The 17,801-nt window shown below is 48.5% G+C and overlaps 1 protein-coding gene across 9 annotated transcripts in view; it reads right to left on the bottom strand.

Annotated features, from left to right (window-relative positions):
• Nucleotides 1-13,884: 13,884 nt before the first annotated feature.
• The window catches only part of MBNL1 (muscleblind like splicing regulator 1), a 634,043-nt gene continuing 630,126 nt past the window's right edge, over nt 13,885-17,801 (bottom strand). For all 9 annotated transcript variants that reach the window (XM_069618398.1, XM_069618400.1, XM_069618401.1 and 6 more), the window contains one exon: nt 13,885-17,199. The gene's annotated coding sequence lies outside the window, so the exon portion shown is untranslated. The remainder of the gene's footprint in view (nt 17,200-17,801) is intronic.

The raw sequence follows: 17,801 nt of genomic DNA, 5'->3' as shown, positions 1-17,801 counted from the left end.
TCTCCCATCACCCCCACACCCCAGCAGTGCAGGGTCACCCTCCACCAGGCCCCCACTCATGTCTCCCACCACCCCCACCCCCCAGCAGTGCAGGCTCAACCTCCACCAGGCCCCCACTCATGTCCCCCTGCACCCCCACCCCCCTGCCACCATGTGCAGCCCCCACCAGGTCCTCACAATCCCCAATCATGTGCGTAATGGTCAGCCTCCACAGCCAAAAAGACCTACCAAGTAACCCATTCACCCACATGGAAATGGAAATCACATGTTACACCCCCAATGTACATGAAGCAAATGAACCCATGTCCGTCACACACATATTTTCAAATTGAATGGGAAAACACACAACATGACATGCATGAAACCAATGAGATGAAACCACACAGTGAACAATGGAAAAAAAATGTATTGAAAAAAATACAAATGCCAAAGAAAGAAAACTAACTACAATTTAAATGTGAAAAAATAAGCTGCATGTCCGCATAAAAACACAAAACTAGAAAATCAAATCAAAAAAATTATGTCCAAAGTGAAATGTAAAAACTCTCCATGCAACAAAGAACTATGTACAAAAATAACAAGGGTCCATCATCACAACTGAACTAAGGAAACCTCCTAAAAAACCTACCTAAATATCAACTATATACAAAAAGTGGAGCAGTGTCCGTCGACTCCAAATAATAATAAGAATGAAAGGAAACCTAAAACTAAAGAACTATATACAAAGGCGGCGGGCAAGTCCAGCGGCTCACTCTGTGGTGTTCCGGGCCAGGGCATCATCGAACTCCTGTTCGATGTCCCGGAGGCGGTCCAGTTCCATGGCCCCGAGGGTCCGCAGGGACGACGTCGTGTCCTCCTCCAACCCCCTGCGGATTGCCTCGAGGCACTCGGCCCGCCTCAGGGCCCTCCGCATGGAGTTCTCCGCCCTGACCATTGTGAGCCGCGCCTCTTCCGCCCGCCGCCGCTCCGCACCTATGGCGTGGCCCAACCGCTGCCACACGGAAGACACTCTCTGTCCTGGGTCCTCCTGCCCTCCGGCCGATGCCTGCCCCTCCGATGTCGAAGGCCCCGAGCCTTCATGGCTCCCACCATCTTGCTGCTGCTGCTGCTCTGCCTCTGCCCGTGCACTGCCTCCTGCTGCCTGCACATCCTCCGCCGGCTGGGGTGCACCTGTTGATGTGGCCACCCCTGCTGGACGTCCGACTCCCGACTGTGGCAGGGATGCCTCCTCCACCAGCCTGGCCGCACTGTCAGAGGCAGCTCCACAGGGCACCCAGGTGACTGATGGGTGGGAAGATGGCACAGAGGACGACTGGCGCGTAGGGGGTCCAGTTGAGGAGGGGGTCGGAGCAAGCCCCATCAGACAGCGGAATCCGGCCTGGGTGACCTGTCCCAGCAGGCTGACGTGGTCAACGAGCCATTCGAGATGACGTGCAGTCTCTCCATGAAAAGACTGCAGGTCACCTCGCATGGCCCGTTGACGCAACGCCACACCAGCCAGGACAGGCTCAACCCGGTCCTGGATGGCCACGTCCGCAGGCAGAGGAAGGCCAGTTGACGTCAGCTCATCCCCTGCCTGAAAACGGGTCTGGACGTAGGCATCCCTGCTGGTGCAAGATGATGCAGGGACAGGATCGGGGACAGGATTGCACACAGGCACCTCCGCGGCTGCCTGTGCTGCCTCCTGTCCCTGGTCCTGCACTGCACCACTAGCACCAGTGGGATCCCCACCTCCAGACCCTGTCTCTGGTGCTTGCGCGGCCCCCTCCTCCACCAAACCCCCCACCAACCTGGATGACTCTGTGCCATCTTCCCCTGTTGGGCCCTGTGGGGTCCCAGCTGCCCCTTCTGCTGCCGAGGAGTCCAACTGCAACCTCCGCCTCTTGGACCTCCCCCCGGCAGCTGCGGCCTGGGACGCGGCACCGGACTCCTCACTCCCCGACGAGATGACAACACGGGAGGGGAGCCGGGCCTTGCGTCTCCGGGTGGCGGTCGGATCCCCGCCGCTGTGCTCCACAGCACCTTCTCCGCCCTCTTCATCAGTTGACGCTGCAGACAGGGAGAAACAAAACACAGGCATCAGGGCACTGTACAATGGACACATACACGCATGACAGTTGCACATGAGTGGCATTGGCAAACCTCAGACATGTCATCACAATCCCCAACACACATGTCATTGCAACTGGCACACATGAGCCATACCACAGCCATATCGCAACTGCCACCACCATCCCTACACATACAACAGCATCAGCAGCCAAAGGGGAGCCATACATCACATGCAACACAGGAAGTGCACCACACATGTACACACACCACCACACTTGCATGCATGTCTACACCTCTGCCAAGTGTCGCACTGTTCAGACGGGCATCCATGTCACATCTGCCAATCAGGCTTCCACATACCGCTGTCACATGCATCCATGTAGCATCACTGTTGCACCTTTGACAAATACACACACATGCACATGTACACAGTGCTCATACATGCAGCCGAAAACAACATACATGCCTGACATCACGGACATGTCTACTTACATACACATTCATCCAAACATGTGTGCACGCACAACTGCATTTGCCATGCAAGCCCACACACACAAGCACCATCCATGTCTCACACATTACAGCCCTCGCATGTGTCAGCCCCACGGCCCTGTACACCCCCACCCATACTCCACCCCATACAAACAGATGTGCAACCGGCACAATGGGGAATGATCACCACACGCCCTGCTCACAACCAGGATGCATGTACACTCACCGCTCGACTCCAGACGGCTCTGCTTCTCTAGGACCTGGACGTGGAGCGCTGGGGATATGCGTTCCAGGACCCCCATCTGTTCTTCCGACAAGTGGCCCCGGCGCCCCTTGGCATCCGCTGCCTTCAAGAGGCGCCGGGCCTTGTTCAGGGTCCTGGACCTGAAGTCCTCCCAGCGCTTCCTGACATGTTGTAAGTCCCGGACTGCCACCCCCTCCGCGTTGATGGCAGTCACGATGTCAGTCCAGATCCGAGTCCGTCCTTCCTTGTCGGCGCGGGAACTTCCAAAGAGGGCATCATACTGCCCCAGGACTTGCTCCACCAGGACACCAACTTCGGTGGCACTGAAGCTGGTGCCCCTCTGCCTCTCTGGCCGGGGGTTGTCAGTGGTCACAGATGGTGTTAGCCCCGACATGACAACCCCAGAGGCAGGAGTGGGTGGGCAACTGGGTCCTGGGGCTGGGCTGTGGAGCGATGGAATTCCAGTCGGGAGTCTTCTGTTCCAGCAGGGGTGGTCACAGCAACAGCACCCCTGGCTGATGTGCAGGCAGCAAATGGCAGTGCACGTGGGCAGCAGGCAGTCAGGCAGCAGCAGATAGCAGGTGGGAGCGTGCTCGGGGCTCTGGGGGGCAGTAATTCGGCCTTCTGGGCAGGAGCGTGGTCTCCCGTGTGCTCACGCGTGGCCAGCTTGGTACGGAGTGAATTGGCACGTGAAAATCCTGCACGTCAGCGTGAAAACCGAGGAAAGGCCCTTAGCGCGTAAGCGCGTCAGCACGCATACGCGATTCCATTGGACCAAAGGCCCTCAGCGCGTAAGCGCGTCTGTGACGTGACCCGCACGGGTGTTTCCCACACAGCACGTGATGACAGAGCACACGTGGAAAGACTGCACGTCAGAGTCTCATTGCGTGTGATTGGTGGAAATGGCCGTACACCGGGATACAGGTGCGCTGACGTACTTGCGTGTGTAAGTGTCCGCGCACACCTCATATACACGTACATAGGCCAATCGCGTGTACACGCACTTTTGTCCAATTACACGCGATGAGACTCTGACGTGCAGTCTTTCCACGTGTGCTCTGTCATCACGTGCTGTGTGGGAAACACCCGTGCGGGTCACGTCACAGACGCGCTTACGCGCTGAGGGCCTTTGGTCCAATGGAATCGCGTATGCGTGCTGACGCGCTTACGCGCTAAGGGCCTTTCCTCGGTTTTCACGCTGACGTGCAGGATTTTCACGTGCCAATTCACTCCGTACCAAGCTGGCCATGCGTGAGCACACGGGAGACCACGCTCCTGCCCAGAAGGCCGAATTACTGCCCCCCAGAGCCCCGAGCACGCTCCCACCTGCTATCTGCTGCTGCCTGACTGCCTGCTGCCCACGTGCACTGCCATTTGCTGCCTGCACATCAGCCAGGGGTGCTGTTGCTGTGACCACCCCTGCTGGAACAGAAGACTCCCCACTGGAATTCCATCGCTCCACAGCCCAGCCCCAGGACCCAGTTGCCCACCCACTCCTGCCTCTGGGGTTGTCATGTCGGGGCTAACACCATCTGTGACCACTGACAACCCCCGGCCAGAGAGGCAGAGGGGCACCAGCTTCAGTGCCACCGAAGTTGGTGTCCTGGTGGAGCAAGTCCTGGGGCAGTATGATGCCCTCTTTGGAAGTTCCCGCGCCGACAAGGAAGGACGGACTCGGATCTGGACAGACATCGTGACTGCCATCAACGCGGAGGGGGTGGCAGTCCGGGACTTACAACATGTCAGGAAGCGCTGGGAGGACTTCAGGTCCAGGACCCTGAACAAGGCCCGGCGCCTCTTGAAGGCAGCGGATGCCAAGGGGCGCCGGGGCCACTTGTCGGAAGAACAGATGGGGGTCCTGGAACGCATATCCCCAGCGCTCCACGTCCAGGTCCTAGAGAAGCAGAGCCGTCTGGAGTCGAGCGGTGAGTGTACATGCATCCTGGTTGTGAGCAGGGCGTGTGGTGATCATTCCCCATTGTGCCGGTTGCACATCTGTTTGTATGGGGTGGAGTATGGGTGGGGGTGTACAGGGCCGTGGGGCTGACACATGCGAGGGCTGTAATGTGTGAGACATGGATGGTGCTTGTGTGTGTGGGCTTGCATGGCAAATGCAGTTGTGCGTGCACACATGTTTGGATGAATGTGTATGTAAGTAGACATGTCCGTGATGTCAGGCATGTATGTTGTTTTCGGCTGCATGTATGAGCACTGTGTACATGTGCATGTGTGTGTATTTGTCAAAGGTGCAACAGTGATGCTACATGGATGCATGTGACAGCGGTATGTGGAAGCCTGATTGGCAGATGTGACATGGATGCCCGTCTGAACAGTTCGACACTTGGCAGAGGTGTAGACATGCATGCAAGTGTGGTGGTGTGTGTACATGTGTGGTGCACTTCCTGTGTTGCATGTGATGTATGGCTCCCCTTTGGCTGCTGATGCTGTTGTATGTGTAGGGATGGTGGTGGCAGTTGCGATATGGCTGTGGTATGGCTCATGTGTGCCAGTTGCAATGACATGTGTGTTGGGGATTGTGATGACATGTCTGAGGTTTGCCAATGCCACTCATGTGCAACTGTCATGCGTGTATGTGTCCATTGTACAGTGCCCTGATGCCTGTGTTTTGTTTCTCCCTGTCTGCAGCGTCAACTGATGAAGAGGGCGGAGAAGGTGCTGTGGAGCACAGCGGCGGGGATCCGACCGCCAGCCGGAGACGCAAGGCCCGGCTCCCCTCCCGTGTTGTCATCTCGTCGGGGAGTGAGGAGTCCGGTGCCGCGTCCCAGGCCGCAGCTGCCGGGGGGAGGTCCAAGAGGCGGAGGTTGCAGTTGGACTCCTCGGCAGCAGAAGGGGCAGCTGGGACCCCACAGGGCCCAACAGGGGAAGATGGCACAGAGTCATCCAGGTTGGTGGGGGGTCTGGTGGAGGAGGAGGCCGTGCAAGCACCAGAGACGGGGTCTGGAGGTGGGGATCCCACTGGTGCTAGTGGTGCAGTCCAGGACCAGGGACAGGAGGCAGCACAGGCGGCCGCGGAGGTGCCTGTGTGCAATCCTGTCCCCGATCCTGTCCCTGCATCATCTTGCACCAGCAGGGATGCCTACGTCCAGACCCGTTTTCAGGCAGGGGATGAGCTGACGTCAACTGGCCTTCCTCTGCCTGCGGACGTGGCTATCCAGGTCCGGGTTGAGCCTGTCCTGGCTGGTGTGGCGTTGTGTCAACGGGCCATGCGAGGTGACCTGCAGTCTTTTCATGGAGAGACTGCACGTCATCTCGAATGGCTCGTTGACCACGTCAGCCTGCTGGGACAGGTCACCCAGACCGGATTCCTCCGTCTGATGGGGCTTGTTCCGACCCCCTCCTCAACTGGACCCCCTACGCGCCAGTCGTCCTCTGTGCCATCTTCCCACCCATCAGTCACCTGGGTGCCCTGTGGAGCTGCCTCTGACAGTGCGGCCAGGCTGGTGGAGGAGGCATCCCTGCCACAGTCGGGAGTCGGACGTCCAGCAGGGGTGGCCACATCAACAACTGCACCCCAGCCGGCGGAGGATGTGCAGGCAGCAGGAGGCAGTGCACGGGCAGAGGCAGAGCAGCAGCAGCAGCAAGATGGTGGGAGCCATGAAGGCTCGGGGCCTTCGACATCGGAGGGGCAGGCAACGGCCGGAGGGCAGGAGGACCCAGGACAGAGAGTGTCTTCCGTGTGGCAGCGGTTGGGCCACGCCATAGGTGCGGAGCGGCGGCGGGCGGAAGAGGCGCGGCTCACAATGGTCAGGGCGGAGAACTCCATGCGGAGGGCCCTGAGGCGGGCCGAGTGCCTCGAGGCAATCCGCAGGGGGTTGGAGGAGGACACGGCGTCGTCCCTGCGGACCCTCGGGGCCATGGAACTGGACCGCCTCCGGGACATCGAACAGGAGTTCGATGATGCCCTGGCCCGGAACACCACAGAGTGAGCCGCTGGACTTGCCCGCCGCCTTTGTATATAGTTCTTTAGTTTTAGGTTTCCTTTGTTTTTTCTTATGATTTGGAGTCGACGGACACTGCTCCACTTTTTGTATATAGTTGATATTTAGGTAGGTTTTTTAGGAGGTTTCATTAGTTCTGTTGTGATGATGGACCCTTGTTATTTTTGTACATAGTTCTTTGTTGCACGGAGAGTTTTGACATTTCACTTTGGACAACATTTTTTGGATTAGATTTTCTAGTTTTGTGTTTTTATGCGGACATGCAGCTTCTTTTTTCACATTTACATTGTAGTTAGTTTTCTTTCTTTAGCATTCGTATTTTTTTCTAATACATTTTTTTTTCCATTGTTCACTGTGTGGTTTCATCTCATTGGTTTCATGCATGTCATGTTGTGTGTTTTCCCATTCAATTGGAAAATATGTGTGTGACGGACATGGGTTCATTTGCTTCATGAACATTGGGGGTGTAACATGTGATTTCCATTTCCATGTGGGTGAATGGGTTACTTGGTAGGGCTTTTTGGCTGTGGAGGCTGACCATTACGCACATTGTGAGGACCTGGTGGGGGCTGCACATGGTGGCAGGGTGGTGGGGGTGGTGGGAGACATGAGTGGGGGCCTGGTGGAGGGTGCCCCTGGTGGCGGGGGGGTGGGGGTGATAGGGGACATGAGTGGGGGCCTGGTGGAGGCTGCCCCTGCACTGCTGGGGGGTGGGGGTGGTGGGAGACATGAGTGGGGGCCTGGTGGAGGGTGCCCCTGGTGGCGGGGGGGTGGGGGTGATAGGGGACATGAGTGGGGGCCTGGTGGAGGGTGCCCCTGGTGGCTGGGGGGTGGGGGTGGTGGGAGACATGAGTGGGGGCCTGGTGGAGGGTGCCCCTGGTGGCTGGGGGTGGTGGGAGACATGAGTGGGGGCCTGGTGGAGGGTGCCCCTGCACTGCTGGGGGGTGGGGGTGGTGGGAGACATGAGTGGGGGCCTGGTGGAGGGTGCCCCTGGTGGCGGGGGGGTGGGGGTGATAGGGGACATGAGTGGGGGCCTGGTGGAGGCTGCCCCTGCACTGCTGGGGGGTGGGGGTGGTGGGAGACATGAGTGGGGGCCTGGTGGAGGGTGCCCCTGCACTGCTGGGGGGTGGGGGTGGTGGGAGACATGAGTGGGGGCCTGGTGGAGGGTGCCCCTGGTGGCTGGGGGGTGGGGGTGGTGGGAGACATGAGTGGGGGCCTGGTGGAGGCTGCCCCTGCACTGCTGGGGGGTGGGGGTGGTGGGAGACATGAGTGGGGGCCTGGTGGAGGGTGCCCCTGGTGGCGGGGGGGTGGGGGTGATAGGGGACATGAGTGGGGGCCTGGTGGAGGCTGCCCCTGCACTGCTGGGGGGTGGGGTGGTGGGAGACATGAGTGGGGGCCTGGTGGAGGCTGCCCCTGCACTGCTGGGGGGTGGGGGTGGTGGGAGACATGAGTGGGGGCCTGGTGGAGGGTGCCCCTGGTGGCGGGGGGGTGGGGGTGATAGGGGACATGAGTGGGGGCCTGGTGGAGGCTGCCCCTGCACTGCTGGGGGGTGGGGGTGGTGGGAGACATGAGTGGGGGCCTGGTGGAGGCTGCCCCTGCACTGCTGGGGGGTGGGGGTGGTGGGAGACATGAGTGGGGGCCTGGTGGAGGGTGCCCCTGGTGGCGGGGGGGTGGGGGTGATAGGGGACATGAGTGGGGGCCTGGTGGAGGCTGCCCCTGCACTGCTGGGGGGTGGGGGTGGTGGGAGACATGAGTGGGGGCCTGGTGGAGGCTGCCCCTGCACTGCTGGGGGGTGGGGGTGGTGGGAGACATGAGTGGGGGCCTGGTGGAGGGTGCCCCTGGTGGCTGGGGGGTGGGGGTGGTGGGAGACATGAGTGGGGGCCTGGTGGAGGGTGCCCCTGCACTGCTGGGGGGTGGTGGGAGACATGAGTGGGGGCCTGGTGGAGGGTGCCCCTGCACTGCTGGGGGGTGGGGGTGGTGGGAGAAATGAGTGGGGGCCTGGTGGAGGCTGCCCCTGCACTGCTGGGGGGTGGGGGTGGTGGGAGACATGAGTGGGGGCCTGGTGGAGGGTGCCCCTGGTGGCTGGGGGGTGGGGGTGGTGGGAGACATGAGTGGGGGCCTGGTGGAGGGTGCCCCTGCACTGCTGGGGGGTGGGGGTGGTGGGAGACATGAGTGGGGGCCTGGTGGAGGGTGACCCTGGTGGCTGGGGGGTGGGGGTGGTGGGAGACATGAGTGGGGGCCTGGTGGAGGGTGCCCCTGCACTGCTGGGGGGTGGGGGTGCAGGGGGACATGAGCAGGTGTGCAGGGTAGTCCCCTGTTTTGTGGGCTGCCTGCAGGGGCTGTGGAGGGTGTACAGGGAACACCTGTGAGGACCCACCCAGCCTAATTGCGTGTGATAATTCCCGCACACCCCTGTAATACACGTACCAAGCCAAATCGCGTGTGATAATTCCCACGCACCCCTGTAATACACGTACCTGGCCAAATCGCATGTGAAACTTCCCGCGTACCCCTGTAATACACGTACCCTGGCCAATCGCGTGTTGAACTTCCCGCGTACCCCTGTAATACACGTACCCTGGCCAATCGCGTGTTTAACTTCCCGCGTACCCCTGTAATACACGTACCCTGGCTAATCGCGTGTATAACTTCACGCGTACCCCTGTAATACACGTACCCTGGCCAATCGCGTGTTAAACTTCCCGCGTACCCCTGTAATACACGTACCCTGGCCAATCGCGTGTTAAACTTCCCGCGTACCCCTGTAATACACGTACCCTGGCTAATCGCGTGTTAAACTTCCCGCGTACCCCTGTAATACACTTACCCTGGCTAATCGCGTGTTAAACTTCCCGCGTACCCCTGTAATACACGTACCCTGGCCAATCGCATGTTAAACTTCCCGCGTACCCCTGTAATACACGTACCCTGGCTAATCGCGTGTATGACTTCACGTGTACCCCTGTAATACACTTACACTGGCTATTCGCGTGTTTAACTTCCCGCGTACCCCTGTAATACACGTACCCTGGCCAATCGCGTGTTAAACTTCCCGCGTACCCCTGTAATACACGTACCCTGGCTAATCGCGTGTATGACTTCACGTGTACCCCTGTAATACACTTACCCTGGCTAATCGCGTGTTAAACTTCCCGCGTACCCCTGTAATACACGTACCCTGGCCAATCGCGTGTTAAACTTCCCGCGTACCCCTGTAATACACGTACCCTGGCCAATCGCGTGTTAAACTTCCCGCGTACCCCTGTAATACACGTACCCTGGCTAATCGCGTGTATGACTTCACGTGTACCCCTGTAATACACTTACCCTGGCTAATCGCGTGTATGACTTCACGTGTACCCCTGATATGCACGTTACCCGCTTTGCGTTCCTTGTTTGGCTGCCCTGTAAACTGGTCCAGGGTTAGCGCAGCCCTTTGCGATGATTTAGCGATTTTGCTGGCTTTTCCTTGCGCGAGGGCGTTCTTGGGGGCGTTACTGGCGCTGCTGCAGGGTCGCTGCGATACTCTGCGCCACGGCTGGTTTGGGAGCATGAAATCCATGAATACGCTGTGCGCGGAAATCGGTTTTAGCGCACGTGCCTGGCGCAGTCAATCGCACGCGGACACTCTGCGCCAGCCGCTTGCGACACTTTTCTGCGAAATTCTATGAATTACCCTGTTAGTGTCTATTTTGACCAGAATGAATTGGTTGTTAATCTGAAGAAAAAAAAAAAAATTGTGCTTTATGCACCGAGAAATACAAACAGAAGTAAAATGGGCTGGAAGATTGAGAATACCAGCATAGAGGTTGTGCCAAATTATGTTTACATGGGTCTGATCTTTGATGGGATGCCATCTGGCAACTCTCAATTGAGAATAATTGAGCAAGAATCATCCACAGCCATATCGCAGACAAGGTTAATTCTTTATAAATATGGCAAATTCTCCATTAAATCTGCCATAACGTATTGGATTCAGAATGTAATGCCTACAATCCTATATGGTTTGGAGACTAAAAATATAATCTCAATGACATATTTTAATAAATTAGAAGCTACATTTTGGAGACTTGTTCTTCAGCTTCCGCAATGCACTCCAGGACCATGGCTGCGTTATGAGTTGGGGCTCACTTCTCTAGTGGCCATGTATAATTGGTGTTTGTGTGCCCGATTTCTCAAATGCTTACTTTCTGCAAAGAATAGCTCTATTCTGTCAATCTTGTCAAATTACATGCAGACATCATCACATGAAGTTGTACAAAACTGGGCTAAACATATTTTCGGAGTTCTGGCAAATGAAAGACATAACAATTGACACTCTTATTTTGAACCCGGACAGAGCCATGATTAAGATTTATATGATGGACTGGATCGAAACAAGAACATGATGCCTCACATATAAAGATGTTAATAACCTCTGGTTTGGTCCCAAAAATGTTGAGATATAGAATCATATCTATGTAGGGCTCAAGCACTGCATATGAGAAGTGCAATATTATGTCTGCATTTTAATTTGTGGCCAACCCGAGTCATATTAGCCTGAAGGAAGATCATTAAACCTGAAGACAATTATTGTTGTTTTTGTTGTGACCTGTTAACTAAGAAAACATTAGAACATCTAATAGTAGAGTGTCAGTCCCTCATGGTGATAAGGAAAATACACTTTGTTAAACACATGGCTTATTTTGGTATTATGAATCCTGAAAACAGGTGGATAGCGATTGTGGCTACTAAGGTTATGAGTATTCGCGTAGCGACAGGTCATTTTATGAATGCTTTGAATTTGATAGACCAGACTGAATATCTGAATAAGTAGTTGCAATGAACGCAGAACCAGCAGTTCTTGTATTTTGAGATTATGAATAATTAATGAAGGGAAAACAATTAGTATGTTATTTGATCTGAGATGAAATTGTATTGTACGCTGGTACATTGTTATGAGTGGGTAGGCATAATTAATTTTATTTTATTTTTCTACATTATTATGAATTCAATCCAAGCAGGACAGTGAATACAGATGCCTATTTTCTTTTACCAATTATGTGTGAAAATATATACATATGATATATTGACTATTGTACAAATAATTTGATTTGAAATGTGTTGACATTAATGTGATTGTTTATTTAAAATGGTGATATTAATAATTTAATATGTTGAGTAACATCAGCTAACTCAATAAAAAATAAGAGGACACTGACAATGTGTTCTGGGGATTTGGAATGGCAGTCAGAGTTTTTCAGAGGGATTTATTTACTGATTGTTAGGAAGCTGCATTTCAGCTCTTGTGTGTCAGTGGTTATTATTAGGAGTACTGGCTATATTAGGGAATTTGGCCCACAACCTGCAGTACAACCTGCTGCTTAGAGGTTCTATGCTGTTTCAAATATGAGTGTATCCATTTAACCCAGTAGCTGCATTCTGTTTTCTTATTTTCCACAAAACTTTATGGTAGACGTTAATTAATTTTAAACCTGTGCCTTTGAAAAATGTATGGCATGTAAACATAAAATGGGTCTTGTGCCAACCTTTTCTGCCATGTAGGGAAGGGGTGGTTGATTTACATTTACACTCCCTACATTTCCCAGAAGCACAGGCAAAACTAATAAAAGTCTACAGTAAAATGTGTTCCTGAGTGATACCTTTACCCACAAACACAAGAAAAATTCTCATGATTTTCACTACTTTGTAGTGATGTCAGAGATCAGGAAGTGTTTATCCTCCTGCTTAATTCAAAAAAGAATGCTTTGTAAACGTAATAAAGACTTGTATATTAGGCAGTGGTTGCTGCTAGACATTCATATGTGATGCCTGGATTAAACTGTTAATTTTCGAATTGTTCAGACTTTTGAGAAGGTTTGTGTCATATGAGTATGTCTGCCTGATTTAATCTGGCCTGATGATCTACCAATCCAAAGCTATCAAAAGTGAACTATAAAACAATCAAAATAAGCTATTAGGGTAATTTAATAATTGATAGTATTAGGAGTAATCAGTTGTGCATTATGCAATGGGGTACTAGAAGATATGATGCATTTATAATTTTTTGCCCTGTGTTCACTCACATTAGGAAAAGAAAAATTCAATTATCACAGAGCAAAATGCCCTTTAAGCAATGTAGATCTGACCTGCATTTCATGCATTGAGATAACTCTCGATTAGTAGCATCGCACAGTAGTCTTATCTTCATTGTGCACTAAAGCTGCGAAAGTCGTTAATGAAATCGATTTTAGAACTGTGATGCCTTATTGGGAAGCGTCTTTCCTTACATTTGCATGTGATTGTTGTACAGCAATCTTTCGAATAATGTATTGCTGGTGATGTATGCACTTTGATGCATTTTTTTCTTAACTGAAATAAAATTCCTTTAGTGACTGACTGTTAAATTTATAACAGGTAGATATTTTTCTAGGGCGGGATAGTGCCTTTTCCAGGCTACTTGCTGCATCAATTGTGTATTCTAGAATCCTCAAACCCCATTCTAAAGGAGAAGGATGTAAAAAATTAAAAGAATGCAAGCCTATCAAGGTTGGCAGAAAAGCCAGGGAGTGATGTGGATTCATGAGTGATTTACTCTTAATAATACTATAAACTGTTATTTAAACATTCTTGCTGAGAAAGGAGAGCACACTACTACAGCCTGGTAATGACACTACCCTACCATTAGTTTTTACCATAACTGTTAGCATTGTCAATTCCAAAATGCGCAGCTAAAGTAGAAAGTATTTTCACAACAGACAAAAATAAGTCCTTTTTTTAACTCTCTTGTCTTCCTTCCTCCATTTCTGTTTTTAATTTCTAGCTTAAAATGAGCAAGAGCATACTTGTATGCACAGAATATTAAGAATGGGTTGGAGAGACAGACAGATAGATCAGGGAACGATGGATCTCTTAACAGCTGACTGCGCTACTTTTTTGTTTCCGAGAATCAATCGGAATGGCACCATTTTTTGACAGTGTGATGTAAAGGATTGCAGTATTCTTGTGCTAGCCAAAGCACATGGGCATTAACATGTCATGCATCAAAAACCTGGTGTTTATTAATTGCTTCTGCTATGAAAGACAATCACATTCTGACAAAGTGAAAGCATCAGTCAAATTAGAAAGAGAACAATTAGGAAACATAAACTTGTCATATTAGGGAAATGTCACTTTATTTAATTTGCGATACATTGATGTCAAATATAGCAGTAATAATAAAATAGGCAAGAAAACAAATTGCAGCCCAGGACAGAGTACATAATTTGAAGCAACTACAAGCAAAAAGTAAGTCTATTATTACACAGTTGTAAAATTAATTGCGTCTTCTTTATGCAGATGAAAAAAAACTGAATACAATAGTGTAGCAAAGCACCACTGTTTTCTCATTCTCTCTTTCATATAATTGTTTTGATTAATAGTGTCCTAGTAATATTTGATCATTGATAGCTTTGGTTTTTAAAGAAATGTATGTCTTTCCTGGTATTTGTTTAAGTACGGATCTGATTTCAATAGTTTCTTCCATCTGCTAAAAGAACAAAGAATCACAATAGTAATAAAAAAATTATTATGCATCTACAAGTACAGTGCAGTGCTTAGTTTGTCTGTTCATTAACTTATTTTTTTGTTTTGAAATGTAATACTTATTATACTTTGTATTGTGTACAATAAAGCACTGAATCTGTAATTTACTATTGTATGTAACCATGATCTATGTTTTAATATTTGAAGCATGCATTAATTTTGAAAAATGTAAGGAATAATTGATCCATGGGTTCAACTTAACGTCGAACAAATTACTGTACATGTCTTTTTAAAGTTGTTTCAGGCAGATTTGAACCAGTGGCTTCTTTCGTCAATCAATAAATCTTGGAATGATGGTATATCTTTCCAGCTGAAATAAATCCTGGCAAACTACAAGCTGTTCGCAAAAAGCAAAGCAGTCTTTTAAAAGGTATGGAGTGCTAACTCGGTGCCATTTTTGCAAGCTTTTTTTCCCCAGCCAGTAATTGTTTAGCCTTAACAAAACTCCTTTTAATTATAGACATTTTTATTCAAAATAAGATCTTACTATTATACAGGTTTCTCTAATTTCTGACTATATACAGAAGTGCAAAAAGTCAACCTGCTCCCTATACTTCCCCATGTGCTAAACTGCAGCATAATTAACTCCCAAGAGTTTGCACACTTCTCTTTAAATTGTTTCACGTAAACTTTGAGTATTTGGATTATCAACAAAAATCTCTTGATGTATTTATTATGCAGCTTATTTATAACAAGGCCTGATATTCAGGGATCTTTCAACACATTAAAACAATATTTTAACATATGAAATGGATACAGTAGAAAATAAATTTTATTCTAATATCTACGATCTAGATTACCTTATAATTACTACTTACAAACAGAATAGTTCATCAAAATATGACTCAATTGTTTGCCAGGATTGTTGCCTTGGCAACAACTAAACATCTTTCTTCTCAATGATTATATAACTATAAGATATCCATATAAAAGATTGTTGTTCTTCTAAAGAAAACCAGACAAGAACAAACAATGACTGACATCCTTACACTGTAATATTAATCAGTAAAATATAAATCATTTAGTTAACAACAATACGATACTCATATGACACTACATGTAAATTCAATACTGAGTATGCTATAAAGAAAAACACATTTTTGTTACATTTTTTATATTTTGAAAAATTCATCAGTAAAATCTACTTAAACAAAACGTTACAAACTTAAACAGTATTCAACCTGTAATAGAAAATAAAAACATTCTAATAAATGTAATAAAATCTATATTCTAACAAGAAAAAACAGGTAATGTTCTATAATAAAGTAACTAGAGTTACATGTAAAGTTACCTATACTTTCATAGCACATTTGAAATTCTTACCCATATTGTAATGTAAGGCTTTAATGGATGCACAGTACAATCAGTAAATTAAAAATATATATTCCAGGCAATGTAATCTTATACAAGCTTTAAAGCTTGGAAGTCTATAACTGAATTTGTATGTCTTCTATTTCAAGTTACACTCATAATTACCTGGCCCCCATGTCAGCTACTTCAACAATATCTGGACAGAGCTGAAGTATAATGTATTGTCTGCAGCATCAAAACCAGGATAAGAAATGTGTTTGAACAAACCCATTATTGTACATCAATACACATCTCTTGTTTGTTTTTTAAAAGGCTTTCTAAGGCTGTAAGAAGTGAATTATAACAATAAAAACATAAATGTCACACCAGAATGTAACCAACCTCAATAATACTTGAATATCATCACATGTATATTTTATGTGTTTTGGTTCATCATGCAACTGGTGAGGAAACTTTCTTTCTCTGTTTAGAGTCACTCTCTTAAAGTGTGACTTTGCCGAAACATTTAAGCAAACATACACTTTATCTCTGCAAAGCATTAAATTCATATTACTTTCGACAAATGCCATAAATAGAAGCAAGCTAAGTTCCCTCAACCTTTCCAAATGACAATGTCTCAGAAATGGACTGTAGTTTTTTATACCTGACATAACGCAGCATTACCTAAAGTAAAGTTTTGTTTAAATATGTGTGTGTCCAGGAGGTGTGACCTGATTTATTGTGCAATAAGTACTCTTGTGCTCCCTTCTGTTACATTCATGTAACATTACCATTTCTGAGACAGTGTAATCACTGAAAGCACAGCGGCATCGTTACACTGATTATCAGTAGCAATATGCAACAAAAGATTTGGCTCTGAAAATAATAACACTGCAGGAATAACACTAGTTCATGTAGAATCTATGGCACTTAATGAATATGTTTAACAACTTTGTACTTAAAGCTTTGACATGCTTTAAAGTCACAGAGTTGTGGCTTGCTTGGCACATTCATCTCTGTCAGATACTGCTATTACCACCTTTTAAAATCTATCAAATTAAAAGTATTTTCTTTAGACAAAATATATTGGTCATGCACGCTCTCATCAAAAATGGCAAATTTAAATAGAAGGTGCACCTTTCTTATATGTAAACCTTGAAAGAAATAAAATCACTTAGAAATGAAACCTTGGTCTACAGACGTACCCACACAAAATAATTCAATGTTTGCAGCATAGTCTGTCTTTTCAAGGTTTTACATGAATACAGTGTGCGTCTCATGTAGTACTTATGCATGTGTCGATATGCATGAAGTATTTTTTTCCTGCTGTTCATGCTTCATTTGTAGAAAAGGTAGACCATACGGTACATTTAAATGAGAAGTTCACTTCTGCACAAATAACATTTAAATATGTAACGTATATACTGTAGTCAACAGTGTCCAGTCGATATCCATGTTGTTTTCTTTCCTGATGGCATGCAATACGTAGATATCTTACTGCTGAGGGAGTTTAATGTTGATTGACGGTATACACAATATGGCTAATGACCTTGTCCTGTAGAGTAACCACACACAATCTTCCTTTTTCATTGTTTTGATCTATAAATAAAAAATCAAATCCAGTTACTGAGAAATACTATTTTCTATGTAATTATAAAATCATGTAGCAAGTACTTTCTAATTTCTGCAAAGAGTGCAGTTTTGTAAAGATAATATTATGGAACATAGATTTTCAGTATAAATGGGTTGAGACTGATTCACTACTACAGTTTGACAGTTTTCTCCACCTACTTCTAACAGCATAGTATGCCATTTACAATACCTCAGTGTTAAACAGTGATGTACAGATTATTGATACTATATTGACCCAATTCACGATTGTTATTATCTTGTGTCTGCTTTATGAATTTATCAGAACGTTTTTGTCAATGTGGGTACACCGTTTGTTTGTAATTATTGTAGCCCCCCCTAATAGCGCATTGCATCGATTGTCTAACAATAAAATACCATGAAGAGGTGGATCCGGTTTAGGCTGCCTTTGCAACAGTTAGAGGATATATGATAATTAATAACCAGTTGAAGAGGTCAGATAATGGGACAACAAAAAAAGACAAGGAACATGGACTAGGGAAACGTCATAACAAACACATGTTTACCAGGCGTATTTCCACAAACTTTAGTATACTATAGCTTCACATGTT

Source organism: Ambystoma mexicanum, chromosome 10 (assembly GCF_040938575.1).
Source record: "Ambystoma mexicanum isolate Mex_15411 chromosome 10, UKY_AmexF1_1, whole genome shotgun sequence".
Taxonomy (NCBI): domain Eukaryota; kingdom Metazoa; phylum Chordata; class Amphibia; order Caudata; family Ambystomatidae; genus Ambystoma; species Ambystoma mexicanum.
Note: the sequence above shows the minus strand (reverse complement) of the source record. Positions and strands in the feature narration are given on the sequence as shown.